This window comes from Rhinopithecus bieti, unplaced genomic scaffold (genome assembly GCF_001698545.2).
Source record: "Rhinopithecus bieti isolate Rb0 unplaced genomic scaffold, ASM169854v2 scaffold_20175, whole genome shotgun sequence".
Taxonomy (NCBI): Eukaryota; Metazoa; Chordata; class Mammalia; order Primates; family Cercopithecidae; genus Rhinopithecus; species Rhinopithecus bieti.
The window spans coordinates 727952-754553 of record NW_016809984.1 but is presented as its reverse complement, the minus strand read 5'-3'; the positions used below and the strand labels follow the sequence as shown (position 1 = coordinate 754553).

Here is a 26602-nt window from a genome sequence, read left to right as displayed (position 1 = left end):
CACCCGCCCACCCCACCATCGTGTTTCTGACCCCCTTACCCTGCCCCTTAACACCTTCTGCTGGTTACTGTTACAACACATTTATTATACATTCATCATGTATTTCTATCTATGGCAAAAGCTCTGAGATAGAGGAGCTTGTGTTTTTCACCTTTGTGGTCCTGATGGTCAAAATGATGCTTTGAGTACTGTTATTCATTGTAACAATAGCTTCTGTTTAATGAACACTGTCTATGTATTAGGTACTATGCACAGAACTGTTTTATTCATTTGTTTAATCCTAAGAGGTGCATTATTATCCCCACTCATAAATGAAGACTGAGAAGCTTAGAGACGTATCCTTATCAAAAGTGTATAACTATTAGGTGGCAGAGGTGGGATTCAAATCCACCTAATACACTCCTAAGTATGCCCTGCCACACGTGTGAAAAGAACTTGGGAAATACCACACTCTTCTGAAAGAAAGCAGGAGATCTTCCAAGGTTTTATACCGGAAACATATAAAGTAAAACTTTTCCATTTGCAGGGATTTTCAGCACCTACAGACTCTGCTGCTCTTATCAGAGTAAGACAAAATGTTTGCTTCCATAGCTCCCCTAACAAGCTGGAGAGAAGATAGCTCCATAGTAACACAGAACACAGAAGTGAAGGAGAGCTCAAAGAGTGCTCACTAGCCCCACATCTGATGTCTTAAGTCTCAGCCACATTCCTGTCCCCACTCCCAGGACAAGCCGCTTACCAGCAGGAGCCTTTAGGCAAGTCACTCACCCTCTCAAAGCCTCTATTTCATCATCTGCAAAATACTGATGATAATAATAGCACGCACCTCAGAAAACAGATGAGGAATAAATGAGATAACCCATGTAAAACCTGCTCCATGATGAGCCTTCAATAACATCCCCTTCCCATACAACAGCCCATAAATATTTAAAGACAATGCTTATGCCCCTCCCCACCCCGAAGTCTCCTTTCTTCCAGCTGAACACTTCCCGGCTCCCCCAACCACACAGTCACAAAACCCATCACTACACTGGCCATCCTCCAGGTTCAGTCTGTGGTTGAGAATCTCTCCCAGGGTCACACGGAGCACTGGGCACAGTAACTCCTGTGCAGAGTCAGACCTGTGCAAACCCAGCAGGGCCACCGGCTCCCAGGTCTGGTGTCACAGCTTTGGCCATGTGGCCTGGCCTCCTCTTAGCTTTGTGGGCTGCCACGTGCCGGTGCTGTCACCTGAGAGGACGGTGCCAACGTGATTTCCTCCAACAAAGCTACTAAGCCAACTCTGCCCCTTCATGTGCTTGGGCAACTGTCCTTTCTCATTTTTCAGGTTTTGGTTCTTTTTTTTTTTTTTTTTTTTTTTTAGTATTTTGGTTTGTTACCTCAGTGTAGGATCTTCTATTTGTTCCAGCCCCTGAAAAAAAATTTGGATCATGATTGTGTCATTCTACAAATTAGCAATTAGTCCCACATGCTGCATCAGCAGGCCGTCTCCATCCTCGCCAAGCCATCGCTAAAATCTTTCCACAGGGCGGTGCTGGAGGCAGAACTCTACCCAAGCACACACACAAAGCCTTGTCGTGACCTGAAATCAAGCAGTTAGGAGAAAGCGCTTTGGGTGCCATCATTCTGCTGCCAGGAACTCAGCTCCCTGATCTGCTTCCACACGTTCCCATTTTGTCCACCTGGATGTCACAAGAGGCCTTGCCCGCACTGTTCACCCCTATCAGTCTGTCTAAGAACCATATCCAAAAAGGGAATGAGGTCAGCTTGGCATGGCTTGTTCACTCTGCCAGCATCGCTGCTTTCTCGCTGTGTGCTCACCCACCATCTGTTTAATAAGCCTTTTGGACAGTTTTCCAGGGCTCCCTCTAACTGGGCTGCTTGTCCATATTCACGGAATCCCCTGATAGTGCACTATTTCATTGAAAATCTAGCCACCGGTCACCTGCCTCCAGGCTCACAGCACTTTGCATTCCACAGCTCCATCAAGCCATCCTGTCTCCACCCGCAACCAGGACAGCCCCACTAGAAAAAACCACCTCTCAGCCCCACTAGAAAAACCACCTCAGAAAAACCATGTCCCCTGCAACCAGGACAGCCCCACTAGAAAAACCACTTCTCCCTGTGCTTCTACATCATCTGGTGGTCAGCACTCCAACTGAGAAATAAAAATGGGCCAAGCATAGTGGCTCACACCCATAATCCTAACACTTTGAGAAGCCAAGGCGGGAGAATCACTTGAGCCCAGGAGTTCAAGACCAGCCTGGGCAAAATAGCGAGACCCTGTCTACAATTTTTTTTTTTTTGAAACAGAGTCTGGCTCTGTCGCCCAGGCTGGAGTGCAGTAGCACAATCTCGGCTCACTGCAAGCTCCGCCTCCCAGGTTCACACCATTCTCCTGCCTCAGCCTCCCAAGTAGCTGGGACTACAGGTGCCTGCCACCATGCCTGGCTAATTTTTTGTATTTTTAGTAGAGATGGGGTTTCACCGGGTTAGTCAGGATGGTCTCGATCTCCTGAACTTGTGATCCACCCACCTCAGCCTCCCAAAGTGCTGGGATTACAGGTGTGAGCCACAGTACCCGGTAAAAAAAATTTTTTTAATTAGCCAGGCATGGTGGCCTGCACCTGTAGTTTCAGCTACTTGAAGGCTGAGGCAAGAGGATGGCTTGAGCCCAGGAGTTCATGGTTAAAGTGAACTATGATGGCACCATGGCACTCCAGCCTAAGTGACAGAGTAAGACCCTGTCTCAAAGAAGAAAAAAGAGAGGGAGAGAGAAGGAAGGAAAAGGAAGCAAAGAAGAAAGGAAGAAAATAAGAAAGGAAGAAAGAGAGAGAAGCAGCCTCTCCACTGGGGGACCACTAGGCACCTCTCCGCTACAACGGGTGGAGATCTTCCCCAAATTATGCCAGATGGCTTCCATTCCTCTGCCTTCTCATTGCATTTGCTAACCAGGTTCTTTTCATTCCTTTATCAAGAGACTCTTTTCCTTAACTAACGCACCTAGTAGGTTGCCATTACTACTAATGGCAGAAACCGCAATTACTTTTGTAGCAACCTATAACATTTCACAGTCTTCTGTTGTAAAGGTCACCTCATCTTTAGTGGGAGCTACCACCTTTTTATCCTAATTCCTTTTCTCGTGGATTCTGAATGCCTTTGCCCCTTTTCTGAGTTTTTTTTTTTTTTTTTTTTTTTTGCATGTTTTAAACAAGACATTTTAAAATGTCATTACATAGTCGCTTCTTCACAAGAGGAAATAAAGAATGAGCTGTCACCGTCTGCGCCCCTCATGGCCCATCCTGCCTGCGCATTTTTGGCTGCTTTTTCCCCACTTCGCTCATGTATTTTCCAGTCTGAAACAGACTTCTTGGGAAAGAATGAGAAGGTGAGGTATGGCTTCAGATTACCATCTGGGGTGCAGTAAATAATCTATCCCTTATTCCCATCACATCCCTAATGACCTTGGGGAAAGTTCAGAGCCTCGCGCTGCCACCACCCTGCCTGCGGCCCCACACGCCCAGTGCAGATGCCCAGAGCAGCTCCTCCAGGCACAGCTTCAGCCAGTGGAAGAATCATCCATCTCCAGGCTCTTGACAGACAAACGAGGCGAGAAGGAGACCAGATCTGGTTTTTCACTGGAAAACAATGAGCTCATGCTTTCTCTCTGGGGACCCAGGAAGTGGAGACAGATCTGGAGATGGGAGACAGTGATGGAGGCAGGCAGAGGTGATGAAGGATGGGCCAGGAAGAGGAAGGAGGCCAGTCTGGCACTTTTTTAATGTCACTTTTGATAAGAATCCCCAGCTCTCAGGCCAGAGGGAAACATCCATTTTCTTTAAATTAAGGATTCAGCATGAGGCAGTTGTCCTAAAGGAAAGGGACGAGGAGAAGATAAACAGACTTGGAAATTCGTCATTCCTGCTTCTTCAGAGAAAAGTAAAATGATTGTTCATGAGTCACCAGAATTGCAGATGCCAGGACAGAGATGGCTTTCCTGGGCTCTGCCACTGCCGCCTCTGGGTGTGGGGTTGTGGGACCCAATGGCAGACACTCTGCTGGTCAGCTTCTCCCCAGTAAACTCCGCCTCCCCCAGGTATGCACCCCTAGAAGGCCAAGGCCAGGCATTTCCTACAGACTGAGCTCAATAAAAATGAGAGGATTCAGACAGCCACCCAGATGCTTCCAAATAGCGGAATGAATGTTTAGTTTCAGCTAGGGAAAAAAAAATGCATATCACTGAGTTTTCCACTTTTCCTTTGAAAAGGGAGTTACATAATGCTGATTTTCCTTTTTACCAGTTAATTCAGAGAGAGAGAAAGAAGAGATTAGGGAAGAACTGGGGGGAACTGAGTTGTACTTGAGAAACAAAATTCAGATGATTGACTATTTTCCTCTTCAACCTGTTACATGCCTTAGGTAAAACTTGAATGGAAACTGGCAGGGCGCGGTGGCTCATGCCTGTAATCCCAACACTGTGGGAAGCCGAGGTTGGTGGATCACCTGAGGTCAGCAGTTCGAGACCAGCTTGGCCATCATGGTGAAACCCCATCTCTACTAAAAATACAAAAAAATTAGGCAGATGTGGTGGTGCATGCCTATAATCCAGCTACTCGGGAGGCTGAGGCAGGAGAATTGCTTGAACCCAGGAGGTGGAGGGTACAGTGAGGCAAGATCGCGCCACTGCACTCTAGCCTACGCAAGAGAGTGAGACTCCATCTCAAAAACAAAAAACAAAAAACTTGAGTGGAAACTAAAGATCACAGACAGAATGTAGAAACCCCAAATAGATGAATTGTGTTTCTCTTTATACCTCTGTCTACTCACAAAATTGATTATTTCCATGTTTAAGTTAAATGACTTGGCTAGATTACAGATGTTAATTGAAGTGTTAATTTATCCTGACTCCCTAGTTGCAATGAAATTCAAAAACAGAACTGAAAAAAGGAATAGCAACTTATTCACTCTTTTCCTCCTGTGTCCTGCAGCACTATGCAGAATAAAGAGCATGGGTGCTGGAGCCAATTTGCCATGGGTTCTAATCCTGGCTTTAAGAATCCCTAGATATGGGATCTTGGCCAAATTAATGAAGCCCCCTCTATATACCCAAGTGTCTTTATTTTAAAATGGTGTGGTGCAAGTATCTACCCCCTTAGGGATATTGCGAGGATTCAACAAGTTCATATAGGTAAAGCATTTTGTGCCTGGTATGTCATAAGCAATCCATAATTGTTATTGCTATTACTATACTATGGCACCATTTGGGACACAGATTATAGATGTCAGACACCACAAATGTCCTTGAAGACATGCAGCAAGCACAAATCTGTCATGGTTTAACAAAAGAAATGAATGTCTAGGAGACAGCTTCCTATCATCCTGTCTTCTTCTGGCCTCAGGTACTGATCTCAGTTTCTTTCTCTGCCATGTTGCTGGTATCTCACCCCATCCCCACTCGCAGCCCAAGGCAGCATCTCCCATTATGCTGTAACCCTGGCTGTGTCCTACCATCCTACTCCTGACTCAAGGACTGAATCTACTGTGCCCTGATTTCCAGTCCCCTCAAAGACCAATTACACCAATGAGCTTCTCCAGCACATCTCCTCCACCCATGCACAATAACCCCAAGACATGGAAGCAGAAACATGGCTGCAGCTGCCCAGCACCAAGTATAGTTTGATGTTTGATGCACCCAGGGGAGTCATGATTCAGGACTCACCTTTGACCTGCAAGGATGATACTTGTGAGTTAAACAAGTGCCCCCTAACCCCCAACCCTTCGCTCTAACCTGACGAGTCCCAGCCAAGATGGAATTTATTATTTTTTTAACTTTCAGAAATGCTGCTCCACATTCCACTTCCCAATCAAAACAGTAAACCTAACAGATAATATCAAGATTTGGTAAAGACAGGGGAAATAGAAACTTCCAGAAACTGTTATTTGGAGTATAAGTTATTCCAAACACTTGACAAAGTCAAGTAGAAATGTATATGCCCTATGGCCCAAATTTACAGCCCCTCGACAAACTCCTACATGTGTGCCTGAGGAGGACATATATACAAGGATGTTCAATACAGCATTGCTTGCTAAAAAGAGTGAAAACCAAATATCCAAAAAAGAGTGAAAACCAAAAAAAGTGGAAAAGTATAAGGTGGTCACATTCACATGATAGAATATTATAGAGTCATTAAAATAAATGAACTAGAACTGTATGTGTGCGTGTGTGTGTGTGTAATGACTTCAAAATATAATATTATAAGCAAATAGAACTGCAGATTGATAGGTACAGTATCATACTGATATGGTTTGACTGTGTCCCCATGCAAATCTCAATTTGAATTATATCTCCCAGAATTCCCATGTGTTGTGGGAGGGACCCAGGGGGAGGTAATTGAATCACTGGATCCAGTCTTTCCTGTGCTATTCTTGTGATAGTGAATAAGTCTCACGAGATCTGATGGGTGTATTGGGGGTTTCCACTTTTGCTTCTTTCCCATTTTTTCTTGCTGCCACCATGTAAGAAATGCCTTTCACCTCCTGCCATGATTCTGAGTCCTCCCCAGCCATGTGGAACTGTAAGTTCAATTAAACCTCTTTTTCTTCCCAGTCTCGGGTATGTCTTTATCAGCAATGTGAAAATGAACTAATACAGTGAATTGCTACCAGTAGAGTGGGGTGTTGCTGAAAAGATACCTGAAAATGTGGAAGCAACTTTGGAACTGGGTAACAGACAGAGGTTGGAACAGTTTGGAGGGCTCAGAAGAAGACATGAAAATGTGGGAAAGTTTGGAATTTCCTAGACACTTGTTGAATGGCTTTGCCCAAAATGCTGATAGCAATGCGGACAATAAGGCCCAGGCTGAGGTGGTCTCAGATGGAGATAAGGAACTTCTTGGGAATTGGAGTAAAGGTGACTCCTGTTATGTTTTAGCAAAGAGACTAGTAGCATTTTGCCCCTGCCCAAGAGATTTGTGGAATTTTGAACTTGAGAAAGACAACTTAGGGTATCTGGTGGAAGAAATGTCTAAGCAGCAAAGCATTCAAGAGGTGACTTGGGTACCGTTAAAGGCATTCAGTTTTATAAGGGAAGCAGAGCATAAAAATTTGGAAAATGTGCAGCCTAACTATGCAATAGAAAAGAAAAACCCATTTTCTGGGGAGAAATTCAAGCCAGCTGCAGAAATGTTCATAAACAGCAAGGAGCCTAATGTCAATCCTCAAGACTATGGGGAAAATGTCTCCAGGCCATGTCAGAGACCTTCATGGCAGCCCCTTCCATCACAGGCCTGGAGGCCCAGGAAGAAAAAAGGGTTTTGTGGGCTGGGCCCACATACTGTGTGCAGCCTAGAGACTTGGTGCCCTGTGTCCCAGCCACTCCAGCTGTGGTTGAAAGGGGCCAATGTACAGGTTGGATGTGGCTTCAAAGGGTGGAAGCCCCAAGCCTTGACAGCTTCCACATGGTGTTGAGCCTGTGGGTGCACAGAAGTCAAGAATTAGGTAGGGGAACTTCCACTTAGACTTCAGAAGATGTATGGAAATGCCTGGATGCCCAGGTAAAAGTTTGCTGCAGAGGTGGGGCCCTCAAGGAGAACCTCCGCTAGGGCAGTGTGGAAGGGAAATGTGGAGTGGGAGCCCCCACATCAAGTCCCTACTGGGGCACCACCTAGTGGAGCTGTGAGAAGAGGGCCACTGTCCTCCAGAACCCAGAATAGTAGATCCACCGACAGCTTGCACCGTGCACCTAGAAAAGCCGCAGACACTCCACACCAGCCCATGAAAGCTGCCAGTGGGGAGGCTGTACCCTGCAAAGCCACAGGGATAGAGCTTTCCAAATCCAAGGGAACCCACCTCTAGCATCAGCCTGACTTGGATGTGAGACATGGAGTCAAAGGAGATCATTTTGGAGCTTCAACATTTGACTGCCCTGCTAGATTTCAGACTTGTGTGAGTCCTGTAGCCCCTTTGTTTTGGCCAATTCTTCCATTTGAAACAGCTATATTTAGCCAATACCTGTATCCCCATTGCATCTAGGAAGTAACTAGCTTGCTTTTTATTTTACAGGCTCATAGGCAGAAGAGAGTTGCATTGTCTCAGATGAGACTTGGGGCTGTGGACTTTTGGGTAATCGCTGAAATAAGACTTTGGGGGACTGCTGGGAAGGCATGATTGGTTTTGAAATGTGAGGACATGAGATTTGAAGAGGCCAGGGGTGGAATGATATGGTTTGGCTGCGCCCCCACCCAAATCTCAACTTGAATTATATCTCCAAGAACTCCCACATGTTGTGGGAGGAACCCAGGGGGAGGTAATTGAATCATGGGGTCCGGTCTTTCCCATGCTATTTTTATGATAGTGAGTAAGTCTCACAAGATTTGATGGGTTTATCAGGGGGTTCTGCTTTTGCTTCTTCCTCATTTTTTCTTGTTGCTGCCATGTAAGAAGTACATGAGGTAGCCTGAGGCCAACCCACAAGGTCCAGAATGGCATATGAAGAGTCTGTACCTTGCTCAACAGGAAACAGAAGTACTTTGAGGGCCAGAGCTGGGCAGGGTCCTGCAGGGGTCCTTTGGAACTGGCAGCAGGGCATTCAGGGAAGGACCTGGGCTGGGGCTATTGTACTTATCCAGGCACCAGAGTGGGGCCTGAGTATGGCTGGAGACATGGGCAGGGTGGATGCACAGCAGCCCATCAAGTCTACACTTGGCTTCCAGGTTCCCTTTAAGTTGACCGCTCCTTGCAGGGATGGGCCCAGCCTAGGCCTCCCTGTACACTGTGCTCACCCTTCTCCTGCAGCAGGGTCCAACAGCCACTCTCACTTCCCAAACATAAGAGCTAAGAGGTGGCAAGTGGGTACCCCCTGGCACCCCAAGCATCCAGACAGAGTGAGAGGAGAGGAGCAAATCGTGCTGATGGAGTCACCTGACCCTGGAAGGGCTGCCCAACTCCTCCGTATAAGCACATTATTCCCATGACTCCAGGGACCCCTTAGGTTTTGCATTCAGGGCTTCTCTGAAATCAGAAGCCAGCATACAGAAGCAGAGAGAGATAAGACAGACAGCTGTCTCTTATCTAGTTTTGCAAGGGCTCAGGTTGCCACTCCTTTCACTGCAGTGAACAGAACTGGTGCTGCAGGAGCCTGGCCAGGAAGCCTTCTCAAGGGAACTCAGGATCCCAAAAGCACAGCCAAGAGCAGGGGTGGTTCAGCAGAGGGGCTGGAGGCAGAGGATGCTAGGGCCACCACCTCATGGGAGTAGCAGGCTGCAGGGGCAGGGCTTGGCTGGAGGATGGGCAGAGGAGTTGGAGGTAAGCAGAGACCATGGCCGGAGTGGAACAATTAGATAGAGGGCATGGGCAGCTAACACTGGAGAAATGTCCATTTTCCTACATTTTTTCCTGCTTACAGAAGATGGAATACATTAAGATTTAAAAACAAAAATAAATACCAAATTGCAAGATGCCTCTCCCCCGGGAATTAGGACTTCAAAACGCACATCATAGACATGTTTATGAAATAAAGTGGCAGATATGAAACCACCAAAGCAAGTGGTATCTAAGTACTGAGACAGACTGAAGTAAACACCTAAAAATGAAGACCATCGGCTGGGCGCAGTGGCTCATGCCTGTAATCCCAACACTTTGGGAGGCTGAGGTGGGCATGGATCACCTAAGGTCAGGAGATCGAGACCATCCTGGCTAACATGGTGAAACTCATCTCTACTAAAAATACAAAAAATTAGTCAGGTGTGGTGGCGCGCACCTGTAGTCCCAGCTACTCGGGAGGCTGGGGCAAGAGAATCGCTTGAACCAGGGAAGTGGAGGTGGAGGTTGCAATGAGCCAAGATCGCACCACTGCACTCCAGCCTGGGGGACAGAGCAAGACTCTGTCTCAAAACAACAACAACAACAACAACAACAAACAAAAAGAAGACCACTGCATGGAGAGTCCCCATTCCTTCTCATGTCTCATCCCAAGCCACAGCAGCTCCCAGTTAGCTCCTGGGATATCTGTCTTGGTGCTTCCTCCTGCTGGTCCGGCCACCCCCACCTCCCCTTTCCTCAGGTGCATGGCCTATCTCCCCTCCATACCCTGACAGTCCTTATCTAACCTCTGGTGTCTCTGCTGATCTTGGTCACTCCCTGCAGACCTGGAGCCCTCTGCCTGTCCTCTCTCTATAGCTACTTGGTGCTTCTTCCCCAGTAGGGCCCTGCCTCTCTCTGCTGCACAGGTGATAGAACTGGGCCAGAATTCAGAAAATCCAGCTCAATTTAAAACATGGGAATTTTCTATATAGTAATAGTGGCATCTCAAATCAGTAACGGAAATGATGGTTTATTTAATAAATGATATTCAGTAAACTGGATAGCCCTCTGGGAAAAATAAGCTAAATAAGATAAAATTGAAGGCACACTTTGCACCCTAAACCAGGGTAAATTCCAAATGGATCAAATATTTGTTTGGAAAAATTTAAGTCACAAAGCATTGGAAGACGTATAAAACCTTTTTATAGCCCAAAAGAAAGAAAGCCTTTGCAACTATGACCCAAAACCCATAAAAGAAAATACCGATAAATTTGAATATGTAAAAATACAAAATTTCACATAGCAAAACTCACCATAAGCAAAATCAAAAAACAAACTGGGAGGAATACTTGCAACTCACATCACAAAGAACTCATTTGCTGCAAAGATTAAAAAAAAAAAAAAAAAAAAAAAAAAACCTACAACTGATAAGAAAAAGATCAACCAATACAATTTAAAAATGAGCAGAAGATATGAACAGAAAGTTCATGGAAATACAAATGTCACTTAAACATATGAAAAGATACTCAAGAGCACTCAAAATAAGACAGCTACAGATTAAATCTACACTGAATGCCATTTGTAACTATCATTCTTGCCAAGGCCCGGAATCAAGGTTGATGGCAGTGGTGAGATGTGGAGAACCACACACTGTCGTGAGTTGCCGTTGGAGTGTAAATTTTATAAATTTGTTCAGCCTCTCTGGAGGGCAATCCATCAGGACCTCTCAAAATTACAAAGACGCAATTTGACCCAGAAATTCCACATTTAGTAACTTATCCAAGAGATGTTTCACAGGTGTGAAATGACAGATGTACAGGGTTATTCACTGCCACTTTGCTTATAAGAGCAACCTAAATTTCCGTCAATAGGAGAATGAATAAATCATGGTACATGCATGCAATGGAAGGCAATAGAGCCATTTAAAAATAGACAAGGCTCTTTAGAAACTGATACGGAAAGCCTTAACAGATAAATTAAATGAGAAAAATCAAGGTGTAATATATATGATAAGCCCTTACTTAATGTCACTGATAGGTTCCTGGAAACTGGCTTTAAGTGAAATTACATATAACGAACCCAGTTATTTTTTCCCATCAATGTTATAATGAAACAATGTTATTCAAGGACCTGATGTATGTTGCTTCACTTAAAATCGCAGTTTCCAAGAACCTATTGACGACGTTAAGTGAGGACTCAGTATACCACACTTATATAAAAAAAGGAAAAGAGGTGACAAATATAAATATAGATGAATAGGTATATGCTTGCCTATGCATAAAACATCTCTGGATGCAAACTAGTAATATTGGCTGTCTACAGAAGGATACTTGGGAGTTTGGGAACACGAGAGGGAAAGAAACATTGCTTGTACAGATGGTCCCCAACTTAAGAGAGTTTGACTTACGATTTTTCAACTTTACAATGGTGTGAAAGTGATACACATTCAGTAGAAACCGTATGTCAAGTGCCCATATGACCAACTTGTTTTTCACTTTCAATACAGTATTCAGTAAATTACATGAGCTGGGCATGGTGGCTCCTGCCTGTAATCCCAACACCTTGAGAGGCCAAGGTAGGAGGATCACTCGAGCCCAGGAGTTCAAGACCAGCCTGGGCAACATAGAGAGACTTCATCTCTATAAAAAAAATTAGTCAGCCACAGTGGCACATGACTATAGTCCCAGCTACTTGGGAGATTGAAGCATGGGGATCACTTGAGCCCAGGAGGTCAAGGCTACAGTGAACTGTGATCACACCCCCGTACTCCAGCCTGGGCAACAGAACAAGACCCTGTCTAAAAGAAAAAAAAAAAGTTACATGAGATATCTAACACTTTGTTATAAAATGGGCCTTGTGTTAGATGATTTTGCCCAACTGCAGGCTAATGTAAGTATTCTGAGCACATTTAAGGTAGGCTAGGCTAAGCTATGATGTTTCGTAGGTTAGGTATATTAAGTGCATTTTCTACTGCTGATATTTTCAACTTCTGATGGGTTGATCAGGACAAAACCTCATCATAATTCAAGGAGGATCTGTTTATCCTTTTATGCTTTTAAGACACTGAACCATGTGAATGTATTGCCTATTTTTTAAATGTTGATTATAATGCTAAAAAACAAAAGAAGGTAAAGTTAAAAATCACAAAAAAGAATATGGGTCTGTCCCAGCTCTGCCCAGGATGATGTGGGGATGGCCACTTCCCCTCTCTGAACCTCAGACTCTGAGCCCTGCCCTTCAGGGTTCCTTCCACACTCACAGCTGCACAGGGCCCAGCAGCCCTGGTGGTTCTTGGCAGAGACCATCCAGTTTCCGGCACTCAGAGCCCTCCTCTCCCCACAACTTGGGCCATCCCTCTCCAAACTCCAAGGCAAGGCTGACCTTTCCCAGAGAGACGTTAGAGTGGCTGACACAGTCAGGATTCTGCTCAGGCTGAGGTGGGAGCCAGCTCTGTCACTGCCACCATGAACTCTGCCCTGACCTTATATACCAGACTGGGTAACTGGGCCTCTGCTTTATTCTCCCATGACCAGGGCCTGACTGTGATGACCACTTCCGTCACCAGTTTCCCTAAGCTGAGGACTCCACCTTCTGGATTCCTGGCCTGAGATGAACTTCAGAGGCTTGGTCCCTGGCTGCCAGACCTAGGAACTGACCCAAGAGTCTATAGGCTGCCCTTAAGTTCCTGCTGCTCTGCCTGTCTGCTGTCTGCCCGCCCACCAGGATCAGCCCACTGGCCAGGCTCAGCTATTCATTCCTGACTCCAGAAGGGTTTCCTCTACTCTGGGTGCCCCTGCAGCCACTGCATGGGAAAGTTCTGCCTTCACTCAATGCTTCGCGTGGCCAACCCATTAGAGCTTTGCTCTTGGAAACAGGCCTTCAAGTCTTTCTCTCTGGCTACGTTCTAGTACAATGCAGTGAGGGATTCTCTTTTGTCATTTGATGTTCATTCTGGGTTATATTCAAACAGATCAGAAAGTCTCTTATGATGCCCAGGTACCACAGATGTCTCAAAGATGAAACATGGCTTCATTGTAGACCTTCAGAGCTACGCTGGCTCCACCACTCTGTCTTTCCAAAGGACACCATGACCTCCTCGGTTTGGGCTTCTGATTCCTTGTCAACTAATTCAGCATCAGGCCATGTGGCCTTGGACCCTCCTCAGGCAGCTGGATTCAGGGACACCTTCCAGCTCAGCATTACCAATGAATAACGCTGGCTGTTTTCAGGGTTTCTCAGGTTTGGGTAAGTCTGTGACCTTGATTCTCTCCAGGCTTATCTTCAATCCGCAGCACATCCCAGACTTTGCAAAGCAGCCTGTAATTTTTGTGTGTCCTCTCGTGTGAGTACTTCAAGGTCACAATCACCAGCACAGAGCAATCAGCTCTCAAATGACTGTCTTAATGGATGTTGTTTGCAGCTTATCCTAACTAGAATATAAGCTTTTTTCTGTTTTATCTCCTCATAACACCTAGGGAAGCACAAGGCCTGAATACAGATGTAGAACATACAGGAAAAAAGTTGGGGACTGGAAGTCAGGAAGCTAGATCTGTCTCTCACTTGCTCATTGTGTATCACTGGGCAAGTCTCTTGACTTCCTGCTGACTCAGTTTCCTCCTACATCAAATAAGAGCAGTTATGCAAGTTGAGTATTTGCACAAGAAGTGTTTTGGATTTTGGATCTTTTCAGATTTTTGAAACACTTGCATTATACTCACCATTGAGCCTTCCTAATCCAAAAATCCAAAATCTGAAATGCTCCAATAAGCATTTCCCTTGAGTGTCATGTTGACACTCAAAAAGTTTTAGAATTTGGAGCATTTTATATTTTGCATTTTTGGATTAGGGATGCTCAACCTGTACCTACTTCAAGGGGTGGTTGTGACAATCCAGTGAGTTCAGGCAGATGAAGATGTGGGTTTAGCCATTACACACAACACAGGAGCTAAAGAGATTGATATACTGAAAGTCACTGTAAAAGCATCATCTCAAAGAAGCTTCTCTAGGAGAAACGGGCTTTGTGTCATCCACAAGGATTTGCGCTGCTCTGCTGTGCCAGATACCAGGTGACCCCTAAAACACGGCAGGGCCAACAGCCCTGGTGAAAGGGCAGCCACATTGTTAGCAGCCACTGGTGGGGCTACTCACTGTCTCTGGGAATCAAGAGACCCACTCATATAACAGTTTTCACAGTTCCATCCCCTAGAAACTAGATAAACGTGCCTCGGCCACCCATGCCATATGGCCCAGCACAAGATGCTGAATGAGGCTGATCAAATCCTCTCCCAAGTGAAGATGATGCCAGAAACACTGAAAGAATGTAGCTGAAGTGAAGAGGAGACTATAAGATGAAGCTGGTGTCAAGGAAAAAAAAAATCAATAAAATGAAATAAATAAAATGTAGGTTAAGGCGGGAAGGAGACGGACAAGGAGGAAGCTAAGTAGAAACAGCAGATGGGGAGGGAGGAGCAGAGGCCCTGAGAGGAAGGGATGGATAGGGCTGCTTCAGTTTACACCCCTGCCAGGCATGCCATGCAAATCCACCCTCTTTTCTTGACATAATCTTTGTGGGTTTCCTGATGTCAAACCAAACAAACTTGGTACCCTAAAAATGCATCCAACTTTCAAAACACAACTCCCTCTCTGGACCAGGGCTATTGGCACCACCTGCTCAGTTCCTGGTACCCACTGGACCTTCTAGGATTAGCTCTTGCTTCCTACCCATGACCTTGACTCTTTAACCACACACTGAACCTGCTACAGGTTGATACTGGCTTTCTCTCCACCCTAATACATGCACACCCCTACCTGAACCCCATTTTTCTTTTTTATAGTATCAAGTCACAGTAGGCAGGAAAGGTGATAAGTGACTAAGGATCTAGAAGATTTCAAGAAATTGAAGTTTCAAAAGGAGAGAATTCTCAGGAGAAGCTGATCAAGGACCAAATTCCACATTAGTCTCACAATTAAGATTATCTACAGAGATCTGCTCTGTGCAGGTCTGACTGAGGCATTTAATATCAGCTCCCCAGAAAAGCCCTGAATGCAACATCTGAACAGCCTAAGCCACGACTGTGATATGGAAAGGTGGAAGGGAAGTGCTGGGTGGAAAAGGGCATGGTCCCTGGCTAGGGATCCACCCCCAAGGACCGAAGTGAGGACTGGCATTTATGTCTGCCCAAATGTAGCATTTTCCAAGATGACCCTGTCCTGCCACACTCCTATCCTGTACCTATAAAAACCCCAGAGACCCTAGCGTGAAGACACACAAGCAGCTGGAACGTCAAGAGGAACAGATCTGCGGAAGAAGACACAAGCAGCTGGAGACAGGAGGGAACACATCGGCGGAGGAACACACAAGCTGCTGGGCGTCCAGGGACTGTTGGGAGCCCACCAACAGGCAAGGGCCTGCCAGCAGGCCACTGACCCGCAGAACGACATGGAGTTTGGCCAGGGCAATCGGGGGAGAGCCCAGGCCATTGAGTGGCCTGAATCCAGGGGAAAACCATCTCCCTTCTGGCTCCACCATCTGCTGAGGGCTACTTCCACTCAACGAAACCTCGCACTCATTCTCCAAGCCCGTGTATGATCGGATTCTTCTAGTACACCGGGGTACAGAAAGAACCCCGGGGTACAGAAAGCCCTCTGTCCTTGCGATAAGGCAGGAGGCTAACTGAGCTAACACAAGCCACCTACAGACGACTAAACTAAAAGAGCACCCTGTAACACACAGCCACTGGGGCTTCAGCTGTGAACATTCACGCCTAGACACTGCCGTGCGGTTGGAGCCCCACAACCTGCCCATGTGTATGCTCCCCTAGAGCTTTGAGCAGCAGGACACTGAGGAAGTGAGCCACACCCCTATCGCATGCCCTGAGAGGGGTGCAAGGGAACTTTTCCCCTTTCAACTGCACTGATCTTTAGACGTGTCTGGCCACGTCCAGAGGGTCAGTAGGACAGCTGCAGCTGAGAACAGAAGTGCTGATTGGAATTCAGAATATCTAGAGTCTAGTCCCAGGATTACCTGTGTTTTCCTCTCTCTGGGTCTTCTAGAAGTTTGTTTGTACCAAGGATCAATGAGTCGGCCAGGAGAATATTCATCCTGAGAAAAGGGTCACTGTGTGTAAACTTGGTCCAAGGACAATAGATGAGAGTGAGGAGAGGGGATTCCAAATGCTGGTGGATGTGTTGCTTTGGAGTTCCCCCAAGCTCCCTGCTCTGGGGATTGATGTCAGAGCCCTAAAGAGGTTTAACAAAATAAACAAAGAGCCAACAGCCAAAAGTCCCCACAAGATATTGCCACACACCCAGGGCAGCACAAGTAGGTGAAATTGACTGGGAGAGCCAGAGGCTCCCACATATACGATGTGGGGAATGGCAGGAGATCCTCAAAGTTGGGGCTAAATAGGCCATAGGGTGGGTCTTGCTGGCAGAGAGGACAGGGTGAAGGAAATGTCAGAGCCCTCCAGGCAGCCTAGAGTCAAGAGCATTTAGAAACACACCAGACACTCCTGGGAACTCTCAGAACCCACTGGGAAGAATTTGAGGGTCCCTAAAGAACAACAGTGGGGGAGGAAAGACGGAAAATCAGGCTTAAAACCTGAGCCAAGACAATAAAGCAACGGCTGATCTTTCACATCAATCAGGTAAAATCCAGTGAACAAATACCGAGCAACTGTGAAAAATACTGTTCAAGATAATAGAAATATGGCCTCCAGAATGTTACATAGATTACTAGGCCCTGACATTTTCCTCAAGCTTTGAAAGCAATTGCTGTTCTCATTGGTAACGGCTGATAGCCTGAGCTGTTCTGCAGGGAACTCTGCGAGGGAGAGGAATCCCCCAGGAAAACTCCCACAAAGAATGTCTCTCCTTTAATAAAAACCCTCCAAGTGTAGGGACAAGTTTCCAAGAAGCATCACTGGCTGAAGGTTGCCCTCAGAGAGGTCTAGTTCCATCGTGTCTGAACGTGACGCTTCTTTGCTGAGGCCAAACCTGGCTGTCCTGCACACCAACGAGGCCGCACGCCGGGGCTAACTCCACCATGAACCAGCACGTGGATGAACCCACAGTCCTCAGCTCAGGACCTGTCACTTCCAGAAAATGCTCTTATTTCTCAACTATCATAATCATATACATATTCATAATTATCCATAATTCATGTCATTAGGTATCAGGAACAACACAAGGTACTGGGTTGAGAAAAGTAAGAAAATGCAGTCTCGGCCTTAGCAGGTTACAATGTGATCTATTTGGAGGAGCAAAAAGGAGGAAGATGAGGAGGAGGAGGAGAGAAGGCAAGTCTAAGGAATTGTTGCTTTAATAAACATAAAGAACTATGTGGTGACTAACACATCAGTGTTTAGGATATAAATAGGCGTCTCTAAATTGTTTGAAATCAGAAAATGACACTTATTTACATTTCTAATATAGACAAGTAACTGCTTTTTCCTAGGTAACACAAAGAAAAATTTCAAACCCAGCTGTTTGCAGAATGAAAAGGTCTGACTTAAGAGGGCACTAATTTTTGCCATTTACCAAATTAATTTCCTGTGCATTTTCAACAATTGAGGGCAAATCAAAGGACCCGGAATTTGAGAGGGAACATTCTAATGACAGGGTGGTTTGTGAAGGCTGCCAAAGATCACAAGCTGTTCCCTCCCACCCTTGGTTTATTAACCCCATGCTGCTGAAAGAGTTCAGGTCTGCAAGAGATCAAGGACAAAATGTTTACTCTGAGGTCCTCTGACTCACAAGGCGTTAGGATGTATAGTCAACATTGTTTTTATAATCAGGAATATTAGCCATTAGGGCAGTGCACTTCATTCATTCAAGCACATATGATTCTCCAGTATAAAGGTTTGATTAGTGACAAAATTCAGGACTTTGATATCCTTACTTCAATGTCTGATGAACACCATTTCAACATGTTGACTATTCAAAGCTGTATTGGTTTGTTCTCATGGTGCTAATAAACACATACTCAAGACTGGGTCATTTATAAGGGAAAGAGACTAAATGGACTCACAGTTCAGCGTGGCTAAGGAGACCTCACAATCATGGTGGAAGGCAAAGGAGAAGCAAAGGCACATCTTATGTGGCACAGGGAAAAGAGAGCTTGTGCAGGGGAACTCCCATTTATAAAACCATCACATCTTATGAGCGTTATTCACTACCACAAGAACAGCATGGTGGAAACCGCCCCATGATTCAATTATCTCCACCTGGCCCCAACCTTGACATGTGGGGATTACTACAGTTCAAGGTGAGATTTGGGTGGGGACACAGCCAAGCCATATCAAAACCCAATGTCCCCATCAACTCTTCTGTTTCCCTCACTAATTCTTTCCGGCCAGGTGACCTACTTCTCTTAACCTGTGGGATTCCAGATGGACTGTGCCCTAGAACTGGACTGCTTGAGGCTTTAACACACAATGAATTCTTGACATGTGTTTGTTAAAACTCATGATTAAATACATATAAGGGGAATATATAATACAGGGATGACCAGTGTAACAAGCCAGTATAAGTTTGAGACCTGAAGACACAATAACTTCTTGACACACAAATCAAGGACCAGGGTTGTTGGCCCCACCCTCTTGGACCCAGTAGGAAGAGTCTAAAGAGTTTCCTGGCTGCACATAACGTGTCCTTAGTTATGCAGGCCTTCTCAATTGTGGTGGCCTGAGACTGCTGCCCGGCGAGCATGCATGAGTTCCCTCAGTGCCCAGGACACTTACCTGGTTCCAGACCCCTGATGTCCAGGCCCCCAAATTCTTTCTCTGTGTCATATTCTTATAGGTCTAGCTTCAAGGCATGAGAACTTCAAAAGTAAGCCAATAGGAAAGGGTGTGCACTGGGAATGAGCAGGACTGGGTGAAAAGACTACTCAGCTCAAGGTCTAGCCTGAATGATAATGACCCTCAGTCTAAATATCAATGTTGCTAGTGCAAACGAGATTAGTTCACAGGCAAGGGATTCAAGCTCGTGTGTGGACTCCAGCAGCAGGACTCTTTGGGTTGAGGTGAACCTCCTAGTTGGGCAGCCAGTAGCACCATGATTCTAAAGAAAGTGATTGTGGATCCTGGATAGGATTGGCACCCAAAGAGGAAGACTCACCAAGAGTTTTCAGGAAATAAGGGATGCAGTTTAGCATGATAACATTCAAGGACCAGAGATCAAAGATGAGTATATGTGGCTGTGAACCCGAACTCACTGTCACCCTAGTCTTGTCACTGACAGTTAATGCTCGTTGCAGATTTGAAGTGACAAAGGTACATTTATTTGCAAAGAAATGCAATGTTAATGGCAGAACTAGCGCACAGGATATAATCTCCCAATCCACTCATCTCAAATATTTCTCTCTGTGGGAAGCCAGCCTACACTGAGCCCTTTATGAGACAGTCAGGCTACATGGAGCCTTTTCAGAATCAGCTAGTCTACACCAACTATTTCCAGAGTCAACCTGTCTACACTGAACCTCTCCTTAGTCAGCCAGCCTACATCAACCCTTCCCTAGTCAACCAGTCTACACTGGTCATCTTGTATTGTATATTACCACTGTATGTACTTTATCATGAGTTTTAGCAAACGTGTCAAGAACTTATTGTGTGTTGAGGCCTCAAAGGGCTTACAATCTAAATTATACATTTGAAGATGTATTTATGAGCACATCGTTGTAATGACACACACTTGCATTTGTTTCTAGTCTCTGGCTGTTTCATATATCTAATTTTGTCTCTAACACTGAAGGGTAAGTTCCCCGGAGAAAGGATCATACCTTCTATGGCTTTTGAATCCTTACCATGCTTACCCTATGCAGTTCACTATCATACTCGGCACATGAGGAATGGAGAGATGGATGGATGAATTGACAGATGGGTGGATGGGTGGATGGATGGGTGGGGAGGAGGATGGATACATGTATATTGATGGAATTTTCCTTACATGGAGCCTTTTTTAAATGGAATTTAGAAACAACAGAGGACAGGGTACAATAAAACCTAGAAGTTTACAAGTGGAAGTGACCTTAAAGATATCTGATAATATTTTTCATTTCACAGATAAGGAAACTGAGTGACAGATGAATTAAGGGACAAGTCTTAGGTCAAACCACAAGTAATAGATAATTATACAAGTTGAGAACTTGGAGACACTACTGTCCTCAGCAAGGTGGTATTGAAAACTGAAAAGATAATATATCAAAACAACCCATTGCATTAATTTGGATATTCCCAATTAATGTGACACAGTAAGTCTACAAGTGAAATATTAATTTTGTTCCCATGAAGTGACTAAAGGGAGGGAGGCCTCTGGACAGAGGTAAACTAGAGAACAGGGCTGGAATAAGTGGCATAGTTTTGCATGGATTTGTGGATTTGTATTTTCTTTTTTTTTTTTTTTTGAGACTGGGTCTCTCTCTGTCTCCCAGGCTGGAGTGTAGTGGCACGATCTTGGCTCACTGCAACCTCCACCTCCTGGGTTCAAGCGATTCTCCTGCCTCAGCCTCCCAAGTAGCTGGGATTTACAGTGCCCACTCCCAAGCCTGGCTAATTTTTTGCATTTTTAGTAGAAACAGGGTTTCATCATGTTGGCCAGGCTGGTCTCAAACTCCTGACCTCAGGGATCCACCAGCCTCAGCCTGTGCTGGGATTATAGGCATCAGCCACCATGCCTGGCCTGTATTTTCTTTATATTCATAATTTTTTTAAAACACAGCCATCAATTCTCCCCCTCTACCATTTTGACATATTGATGATAAGCACAAAGAAAAACACCGTTTCTCTCCATACTGTTTCATGGAGAGTTACGGACCACCACATCTTAAGTTGGTTTAATTAAATTGCTTTCCTGTTAAAAATGGGCTGAGATGGAAGAAGTGATGGAGGTGGTTTGGGAGCATGGGGCACTGAAAGTGTGAGGGCCTGAGGAAAGTAGACAGTTGGTGCTTTGGACAAACCAGCGAGGCCAGGAGAGACAGAGGAGCTGTGGGAGAAGGCTACAGAAGGGAAAGTAAAGTGCATTAAGGACTAAATGGGACAAAATCAAACTTCATCTTCTTTGCAGTGTGGCCAAGGGTCAGCCTGGCCCTGGACTCTCACATGGCCCTCGGGACAGAAGACACTTGCCCAGGATGGCCTGCTCTAACACTGGCATTAGAAAGGTATACCCCTCAACCTCACCCTTCATACGATGCTCTGTCCCTAACCACTTAAATCCCACTCCCTGCAGCCCTTTCTCCTGTAAAGGTCATTTTAAATTCTAAATATTTTCAAACAGAACTTGAACTACAACTATTTCTCTAGACCTAATCTTTTGCTGTCAGCAAGTTCACAGGGAAAAAAAATCAATAAAGGGATTAGCTTCGAGTGACACTGCATATTACAGTAGCAGCACATTGCATCCATGCTGAAGGACTTGCCAACTGACTAATATTATGCAACCATTTCAAATGATGACTTTTTATCAGAAAGCCTCTCCTCGCCTTCTGTCCCTCAAAAGAAAAGAAAAAAATTAACTTATCAAGAAAAGTCCCTTTGTTTCAAAATGTATCCATTTCTTTCCACTGGCAAATGCTGCCACTACTTTGCCTGAATTATTTTTAACCCCTCAAAGCAGGGATTAACTTTATAATTTTCCGATATTAATATAGCCCTTTATCCAGAAAACTAAACTAGGCTGGAGGAGGGCATTTTCTTCCAAATTTCAGAGAAGCTAAGCAAGTTCTAGCAAGTATATCTAGACCTTTAGCTTTCTAGTCTGAAGTCTTATTCGATAGACCAGTGGTTTCCAGTTTGATGTCAAGGGCTTGCCCATAAAATCAGTAGCTCTCTAGCAGCACAGTTCCACCTCAATTATCTGAAGCACATTTACAGATCAACCTCGACTAAGCCAAAGTCAGCTGAGAACCCAAAAACAAGTGAAAAGAGGTTTGGAACAAGCCCAACACCCATTCACAGAAAGTGCACATTCCTTAGTCGCAGGAGAGTCCCTCAGGCCTCCATTCAGAGCCTGCTGCTGCTTCCTCTAGACAAAAGTCTAGCAAAGTTAAATTATGTAATTTTGGAGGCCACCAAAAATTATAACCAGAAAGAACTACTGCTAAAAGCTGGCAAACTGACAGCAGCCAAGAGGTTGTCTGCAGTTGTCAAAGTAGGACTCAGGAGAAAGAAGATTGCAAAAGCCAAAATAACCTGGGGTGTTCAGTGCAGGGACCACCATGGAGTACATAATTGCATTACAGCAAAACAGAATACTTAACCTTATGATGATGACAGCGTATCACCAACGTATCACCTTAAATCATGGCTAAAACAAGCCATTTAAGAAGGAATAAATTTCACAACCAATTATGGTTATTGTCATTGAAATTGTTTTAAACTTTGTGTAGGATGCCACACAAAGCTAAGTAATCTGGGAATTTAAACTTTGTGGTCCAGTTCATACGTCAATGATTATAGAATTATTACATTAAAGTAGATAGTGCTAAAACGCTTCTGTCTTCCCAGATGCATAATTTCTTTATGATAATTAATATTTTTAAAGAAAGCACCTTCACTAGAATCTCTTCAAAGCCTATTCTATCCAGTCTGCTAAGAAATGTTTTTGTGGAGGCCAATATTCAACATTCTTAAAGAAAAGAATTTTCAACCCAGAATGTTATATCCAGCCAAACTAAGTTTCATAAGTGAAGGAGAAATGAAATATTTTACAGACAAGGAAATGCTGAGAGATTTTGTCACCACCAGGCCTGCCCTACAAGAGGTCCTCAAGGAAGCACTAAACATGGAAAGGAACAACCGGTACCAGCCACTGCAAAAACATACCAAATTGTAAAGATGCTATGAAGAAACTGCATAAACTAACAGGCAAAATAACCAGCTAGCATCATAATGGCAAGATCAAATTCACACATAACAATATTAACCTTAAATGTAAATGAGCTAAATGCCCCAATTAAAAGACACAGACTGGCAAACTGCATAGTCAAGACCCATCGGTGTGCTGTGTTTAGGAGATTCATCTCACAGGCAGAGACACACATAGGCTCAAAATAATGGGATGAAAGAATATTTACCAAGCAAATAGAAAGCAAAAAAAAGCAGGGGTTGCAANTAAACATGGAAAGGAACAACCGGTACCAGCCACTGCAAAAACATACCAAATTGTAAAGATGCTATGAAGAAACTGCATAAACTAACAGGCAAAATAACCAGCTAGCATCATAATGGCAAGATCAAATTCACACATAACAATATTAACCTTAAATGTAAATGAGCTAAATGCCCCAATTAAAAGACACAGACTGGCAAACTGCATAGTCAAGACCCATCGGTGTGCTGTGTTTAGGAGATTCATCTCACAGGCAGAGACACACATAGGCTCAAAATAATGGGATGAAAGAATATTTACCAAGCAAATAGAAAGCAAAAAAAAGCAGGGGTTGCAATCCTAGTCTCTGATAAAACAGACTGTAAATCAACAAAGCTCAAAAGAGACAAAGGGCATTACATAATGGTAAAGGGATTGATTCAATAAGAAGAGATAATTATCCTAAATATAAGTGCACCCAATACAGGAGCACCCAGATTCATAAAGCAAGTTCTTAGAGACCTACAAAGAGACATAGAATCCCACATAATAATACTGGGAGACTTTAACACCCCACTGTCAGTATTAGACAGATCACTGCGACAGAATATTAAAAAGGATATCCAGGACTTGAACTCAGCTCCGGACCAAAAGGACCTAATAGACATCTACAGAACTCTCCACCCCATATCAACAGAATATACATCTTCTCAGCACCACATCACACTTATTCTAAAATTGACCACATAATTGAAAGTAAAACACTCCTCAGCAAATGGAAAAGAACAGAAATCATAACAAACAGTCTCTCAGACCACAGTGCAATCAAATTAGAACTCAGGATTAAGAAATTCACTCAAAACCACGCAACTACATGGAAACTGAACAACCTGCTCCTGAATAACTAGCAGGTAAATAAAGAAATGAAGTTAGAAATGAAGTCTGAAACCTATGAGGACAAAGACACAACATACCAGCATCTCTGGGACACATTTAAAGCAGTGCGTAGAGGGAAATTTATAGCACTAAATGCCCACAAGCGAAAGCAAGAAAGATCTAAAATTGAAGCCCTAACATCACAATTAAAAGAACTAGAGAAGAAAGAGCAAACAAATTCAAAAGCTAGCAGAAGACAAGAAATAGCTAAGACCAGAACAGAACTGAAGGAGACGGAGACACAAAAAACCCTTCAAAAAATTAATGAATCCAGGAATTGTTTTCTTGAAAAGATGAACAAAATAGACCACTAGCCAGACTAATAAAGAAGAAAAGAGAGAAGAATCAAATAGATGCAATAAAAAATGATAAAGGGGATATCACCACCGATCCCACAGAAATACAAACTACTATTGGAGAATATTATAAACACCTCTACACAAATAAACTAGAAAATCTAGAAGAAATGAATAAATTCCTGGACACATACAGCCTCCCAAGACTAAACCAGGAAGAAGCCGAATCCCTGAATAGACCAATAACAAGTTCTGAAATTGAGGCAGCAATTAATAGCCTACCAACCAAAAAAAGTCCAGGAACAGACAGATTCACAGCCAAATCATACCAGATGTACAAAGAGGAGCTGGTACCATTACTTCTGAAACTATTCCAAATAACAGAAAAAGAAGGACTCTCCCTAACTCATTTTATGAGGCCACCATCATCCTGACACCAAAACCTGGCAGAGACACAACAAAAAAAGAAAATTTCAGGCCAATAGCCCTGATGAACATCAATGTGAATATATTTATTCCTCAATAAAATACTGGCAAACCAAATCCAGCAGCACATCAAAAAGCTTATCCACCATGATCAAGTCGACTTCATCCCTGATGATCAAGTCAACTTTATCCTTGGGATGTAAGGCTGGTTCAACATATGCAAATCAATAAATGTAACCCACCACATAAACAGAACCAATGACAAAACCACATGATTATCTCAATAGATGCAGAAAAGGCCTTTGACAAAATTCAACAGCCCTTCATGCTAAAAACTCTCAATAAAATAGGCATTGATGGAACATATCTCAAAATAATAAGAGCTATTTATGACAAGCCCACAGCCAATGTCATACTGAATGAACAAAAACTGGAAGCATTCCCTTGAATGGAAGCACAAAACTAGGATGCCCTCTCTCACCACTCCTATTCAACATAGTATTGGAAGTTCTGGCCAGGGCAATCAGGCAAGAGAAAGAAGTAAAGTGTATTCAAGTAGGAAAAGAAGTCAAATTGTCTCTGTTTGCAGATGACATGTTTGCATATTTAGAAAACTTCATTGTCTCAGCCCAATATCTCCTTAAGCTGATAAGTAACTTCAGCAAAGTCAGCATACAAAATCAATGTGCAAAAATGACAAGCATTCCTACACACCAATAACAAACAGCCAAATCATGAGTGAACTCCCATTCACAACTGCTGCAAAGAGAATAAGATACCTAGGAATCCAATTTACAAGGGATGTGAAGGACCTCTTCAAGGAAAACTACAAACCACTGCTCAAGGAAATAAGAAAGGACACAAACAAATGGAACAACATTCTATGCTCATGTATAGGAAAAATCAGTATCATCAAAATGACCATACTGCCCAAAGTAATTTATAGATTTAATGCTATCCCAATCAACCTACCATTGACTTTCTTCACAGAATTGGAAAAAACTACTTCAAATTTCATATGGAACTAAAAAAGGGCATGCATAGCCAAGACAATCCAAAGCAGAAAGAACAAAGCTGGAGGCATCACACTACCTGACATCAAACTATACTACAAGGCTACAGTAACAAAAACAGCATGGTATTGGTACCAAAACAGATATATAGACCAATGGAACAGAACAGAGGCCTCAGAAATAACGCCACACATCTACAACCATCTGATCTTAGACAAACCTGACAAAAACAAGAAATGGGGAAAAGATTCCCTATTTAATAAATGGTGTCAGGAAAACTAACTAGCCATATGCAGAAAGCTGAAACTGGATCCCTTCCTTACACTGTATACAAAAATTAACTCAAGATGGATTAAAGACTTAAACATAAGACCTAAAACCATAAAAACCTCAGAAGAAAACCTAGGCAATACTATTCAGGACATAGGGATGGGCAAAGACTTCATCACTAAAACACCAAAAGCAATGGCAACAAAAGCCAAAAGAGACAAATGGGATCTGATTAAACTAAAGAGCTTCTGCACAGCAAAAGAAACTATC

At 43.9% G+C, this 26602-nt stretch overlaps 1 protein-coding gene across 1 annotated transcript in view; it reads right to left on the bottom strand.

Moving 5' to 3' along the window:
- The window catches only part of TMEM178B (transmembrane protein 178B), a 407053-nt gene that overhangs the window by 278010 nt on the left and 102441 nt on the right, over positions 1–26602 (bottom strand). The window lies entirely within an intron of this gene.